This window comes from Neomonachus schauinslandi, chromosome 16 (genome assembly GCF_002201575.2).
Source record: "Neomonachus schauinslandi chromosome 16, ASM220157v2, whole genome shotgun sequence".
In the NCBI taxonomy this organism is placed as follows: Eukaryota; Metazoa; Chordata; class Mammalia; order Carnivora; family Phocidae; genus Neomonachus; species Neomonachus schauinslandi.
Genome location: NC_058418.1, coordinates 3,546,154 through 3,552,186, shown reverse-complemented (window position 1 = coordinate 3,552,186; position 6,033 = coordinate 3,546,154).

Genomic DNA, 6,033 nt, shown 5'->3' with positions numbered 1-6,033 from the left:
TGGCCCTCTTTCGATGTCAGGGCAGGGTTATGACTCCCACCAAGGCGTGGATTCAACCAGCTGACTCTGGATTATTCTCTTTTTCTCAGTTGGGGGCACGGAGGGTGAGAGCGTCTCATCTCCCAGTCTTCTTTTAGTTCTGCCTCATTCTCTGTGCCAAGGAAGGCTGTATTTGATGCCAAAAGTCATCCTAAAGTACCCCCACCTCACCTGTAACCACCAGTAGAGAAGTATCACTGGCTGGAGAGCTGCTGAAAGGGGCCTTTTCCATGGAGTATTCGCAGGTGTACTCCCCAGCATCAGTGACTCAGGTGAAAGGGGTAGATTTTAACCTGGATCCCTGTAGAACTGGGTAGCGGCATGGGATCCAAGAGTGGCTTTCCTTCCTTTCTGAAAGCAAATTTTACGTTCCTGGTAAGAGTTGAGCACATCAGAATCACATTACTCTTGGGAGATACCACCCAACTGGGGAAGGCACTGAGAGAAGGCTTGGGAAGCAACCCTGGAAAGAAGTAGAGCTCAGATCAGATGACACACTCACCTTACATTCCATTTAGAGGAGAAGGAAAGGATGGGGAATTTGGGATGAAAAAACTAGTAACATTTAAATAAGAAAAAAAGAGCACTCACGAACTATTGTGTCTCTTTGGCCAACACACAACCCTGTAAAGGAATCAGCCATGAGATATAAGCCATTATTGAGGGAGAAGATTCCTGGTCACTTTATGCCAGATGGCCTTATGTAATGGCAGGAGTTGGCTAGAGTCAGACCCAGTCACTAGGCTTCTGCATGGTTACTGCCTCCTCTCTCAGGTGGAGCAATTTAGAACATGTAACACAGGCTGTAGAAGAAATGGCTAGATTAAATGCAGTTTGGCATAGAGGATGGTAATAGTACGATTTGTGGAGTATCTGTGTGGGGTGGATACTTTTGCCTGAGTGCTAAGATCTCCTGGAAATTTATATCATATACATGAATATTATTGTAAGAAGGATATTATGTTAACAAGGAGAAGTAGGAGTTTAGCTAGGCCTGTGTTTCTAAGAACAGAAATTTCATTTCTTTCTCCTGTATGGAGGAACAGTTTGGTGTTTCAGGGGGAAGGTGAGAAGTTACTGGGACTTTAAGGTGCAAACACATGCAAACATCATGAAAATTAAATCTGCAGTCTGAGAAAATGGAAGGTAGTGGACATGTGCCAAGGTATGTGAAGGAAAGCTATTGCGAAGTCAGAGGACCCCAGGAAATGGAGGAAGGACAAGTGTGGAGACAGCAGAGGCCTGTGGACACCTGAATCCACTTGGAAGCTGCACATGGGAAGCAGCATTGACCCCCACTTCTGGACGGAGCCTAGTCCCTGTGCATCAAAGCCCCGGGGGCCTGGACCTTTGTCCCTCCTGCCTAGTCCCTGCAGGATGGGTGGAGCTCCCAGGACAGACACGTGCCACCTCAGATGTTGCTGAAAGTAGGTAAAAGGTAGAAGACCTACATCAACTTCATGTAACTGCACAGAGCAAAGTGAGCAGAGTTAGTGATGAAATGAGATTTTCTATGGGAGCAAGTGTGATGTTGTAGAGTCAGAGAATATGAAGGTACTTTAAGCTGTCCATAGTTGTTGGAAAATCAGAGCAAAGGGAGGAATTCAGGTGTGAGAACCCAGCTTAGCCTATAAATTAAACTTAGTTAAGAAAAAAATACCATCATAAAGCATCATGAAGTGATTTTAAGTGAATTCCTACTAGAACTTAATGCCCTCAATGTGCCATCTCCCAGCTAAGGACCACACAGGGTTCTGAAACATTCAGACCTCTTCAGTTCCTGCCTCAACACCTGCCCTCACTCACCCCTGCAGACACTGCTGGGGTGGGGGCACCGGGACCCTCTACCTGCCTCCTGAGTGGGGTGTCCCTCTGAGGCTTGAGGGCTTCACCCAACATGGTTGGAAGGACATGTTGGTTGGATACACACTTGACCACCTGGCTGCTTATCTAACTGGCATCTTGTGTCAACTCTGCACATCACCAATACAGTGATAAGAGGAGACCATTCTCAGAAGTCTTATCTCACAAGGGGTGGGTGCCTTGGAGCCTGTTAACGGGCACACATTCTGTCAAGGACAGAAGAGAGCAGGGACCAGCAGGGACCTGTGTGCTTCACTGACAGATGATGGAGAGTTCTGCATGAGCGATTTCCAGCAGAAATAGCACCTGAGCCAGGGAGGGGGGATGATAGAAGGATTCATTCCCCCATGGAAATAACAGTAATCTTCCTATGCATACACAGTCTCTCATCACTGTGACGGCCCTGCAGATGGTCATAATTATCCTCATTGTATGAATAAGGAAATCAAGCCCCAGCACCATGTGATGTATTTCAAATACAGTCGACCAGCATGTGCAGGAGTGGAGGCTCCAGAACATACACCTGATTCACTCCTCTCCTGGAAACACAGAAGACCTAAGAATGGAATCCTTTTCATTTTCCCAAGGTGCAGGTCTGACATAAAGAGAGCCCTATAGACTATCCTAGAGTCTAGGGGTCAGAGAAATGTGGTAAGAATTCAGATCTAGGGACGCCTGGGTGGCTCAGTTGGTTAAGCGGCTGCCTTCGGACCAGGTCATGATCCCAGGGTCCTGGGATCGAGTCCCACATTGGGCTCCTTGCTCAGCGGGGAGCCTGCTTCTCCCTCTGCCTCTACCTCCGCCTCTCCCCCGGCTTGTGCTCTGTCTCTCTCTCTCTGACAAATAAATAAAATCTTTAAAAAGAAAAATTCAGATCTAGTCATGGTGCCCCAAAACAAGCTGAAAACCACACACTGTCCTTGTCTGAGGAAACTAGGGTTTTTCGCACCTGCAAATAGACATCCTGAACTGTACCCCATTCCACACCCAGGAAATTTTAAACAACTTTGTCGAGATGTAATTCACATGCCTGCCATATAGTTCACCTATTTACTATGTACAATTCATTGGCTTTCCTATATTCACAGATATGTGCAATCTTCACACAGTCAAATTTAAAACACTTTCATGACTTCAAAATGATACCCCATTACTCTTCTACTTTTGTTACATTTCCCTACCTCCACCATCTCCAGCCCTAAACAACCACTAACCTACTTTCTCTGTGGGTTTCCCTATTCTGGACTTTCATATGAATGGAATCGTGTAGAATGTGGTCTTTTGTGACTGGCCTTTCACTTGCCATGATGAGCGGCTCCTCTTTTATGCTTTAGAATTTGCCCTACTCAGCATCTGTTCAATCACCCCAAGGACATTTCTGTTTTGGAGATACCATACTTGTATCCATTTTAGTTTCCTGTTATAACCCAGTGGGAACAGTCATGACTTTAGAGGCAGACAGGCTGGGCTTGCATTTTGTCTGTTCTGCTCATTCTCTGTGTGGCCCTGCGCAGGAACCCTCAGCTGTCAATCTCAGCGTCCTCATTTAACCCTGTGGGCCTAATTCCCACCATGCAGGACTGTTTGCAAGGGTCAGAGTGGTATTTCCCACAGGTTGGAATATGAACCACAGGTGCTCAAGGAGATGATTTTAGGCAACACAGTGACACAGTATCCTATAGCTTTGATCACAGCATCAAAAAGTTATTACCCTTTCAATCAAACCTTTCTGATTACATCAAGGAGAGAAGATCATTTTGACGTACTTTAGAACAACTTTATCTCTGGCTCATCGCCCTTTATAGCTAGGAAGTGGTCAGCCATGGGCTCAGAAACCTGAAAACAGCATAAGGCTATAATGTCCTAACATTTTCTGCCTTTCCGTAGTATTATATATTTGTATTAATTCTCCTTTTTCAGGTAGGTGACACTGCATTGTTAAATTATTGCTAAGTAGTTTCCATTTTCAAATAAATACCTTTATTTAAAGAAAAATATTGACTCACTGTCAGTAAATAATATATTAAGTAAAGGTGGTGTAGGCATAGCATACCATCACAAATGTGGAATGTACATATTTGAATATTGGCAAAAACTTGAGCGGTGGATGGATGTAAAGCCTCCAGCGTGGGTCCTGACGTGTGTGAAGCCATCAGTAAATACAAACTGACGTTATTTCTTTTTTTTTTTTTTTTTTTTTCTTTTTTTAAAGATTTTATTTATTTATTTGAGACAGAGAGAATGAGAGAGACAGAGAACACATGAGAGGGGGGAGGGTCCGAGGGAGAAGCAGGCTCCCTGCTGAGCAGGGAGCCCGATGCGGGACTCGATCCAGGGACTCCAGGATCATGACCTGAGCCGAAGGCAGTCGCTTAACCAACTGAGCCACCCAGGCGCCCCAAACTGACGTTATTTCTTTTGTATTCTTCTATCTCTCAGTCTGTCAGTCCACCCTCATCTTGAACCCCAGCACACCATCCTAAGGAGCTTACCAAAGCAGAGGAGGGAAAGGAGTTCCAGGGTCATACTGGCCCTGCAGCCTGCTCTAAGGTCCCCTCTTCAGCTTTGCATCCATGGGATGGAGGGAAGCTCAGTGTGGGCAGTGACCTCTTTCCTCCAGCCTTTCCCTTCTTTCCTCTCATATGACCCACAGGTTTTTGTGTCACACCCACATTCAGGAAATGAAAATAATATGACATAAAACATTCAGAAAATGACAGAATTTTAAAGATGGAGAACAAGCCAGTGGTTGCAATGGTGTTGGGGAGAGAGATTGGGTGTGACAGTAAGGCACACCGTGAGGAACATCTTTATGGTGACAGACTACACCAGTATGTTGATTATACCCATGGCCAGTTGAATCTAAATGTGATAAAATTATATAGAACCCTACACACTGTACTAGGGTCAACTTTTTGGTTTTGGTATTGTGATGGACCTACAATGGAACCATTGGAGAAAATGGATGCAGGGTGCAAGTATCTACTGAGTTTGCAACTTCCTGTGAGTCGAATGAGTTCAGAATGAAAGTAGGATCTGATTGAAGAGGAAACACAGTCTAAAGTAGACGTGGGCAGTCACACATTAGGGAACAGGAACATCATGAAGGCTTTTCCATACATGGCCAAGGCAGATACTGCAGCAAGAGGTGGTTATAGACTGAGCAGCTGGTGTCTGTCTGATGTGCCACACATAAATCCAGAGTTCTGTCCATTTTTACCACTCTTGACCAAGTAGCAATGAAAGGGGTCTGTTGTCAGGAGGAACCATGAGTTTTACTACTCATTACTACTCTACTCCGATCAGAACTGGGTTTTTATAAGTGTATTTCCCGGGTTATAAGAGAGGAGATAACAGTTCTAGAATAAGAATGACTATTTGTGAAAAAGAACAGGATTATTAACAAACAACAACAGATCTTGAAAATGAAAATATTGAGGATAACATTTTACACCTGCACCAGAAGATGAAGACATGCTGGGTGCACCTCAGGAGCAACTTGATGCTGTGAAACTGAGAGGAAGTCTCCCCAAATTAGGTAAAATGTTGGGACTATGTGAAATAAAATTTAAGACATGTGTGATAAATACAGAAATTTAAATACTTGACTAATTGCTGGTCCAGAAGCACAAAATAGAGAATGGAGAGAAGTCAATCATAAATATGCAGGAAGCAGTGTTTTTCCCCACTTTTCAATGGAATAACAGTTCCTACAGAAGTTACTACACAGGTTACCCAGCCTGACTCTGAAGCTTTAAGTATTTTTTCAAGTCATCCAAATTTATTAGGTGTGTCTTTATGGTCCAGCCTGTCCTCTGCCCCAGGTGAAGCTACAGCAGGAGGGAAGCCATCTCTTGTCCTCAAGTGGTTCTTCATAGAGCTAAGAGTGCAGGTTCCATGGGACTGTTAAGAATCAGCAGGGCTGTCTACCAACATTCATCCTTCCCTGGGCAGCCAGGGGCATGTGGGTAGTACAGACCTGAGGTCAGGAGAAGGAGGAAGAGGAAGAATATTATTTCCCTGCCCTCCTAACACAGGCTCTCCACCAAGGCAACACCACCCCACTCCCATCCTCCATATCTAGGGGTGTTGGAAAAAGTACAGTGTATTGCTTGTTATCTTCTTCCACAA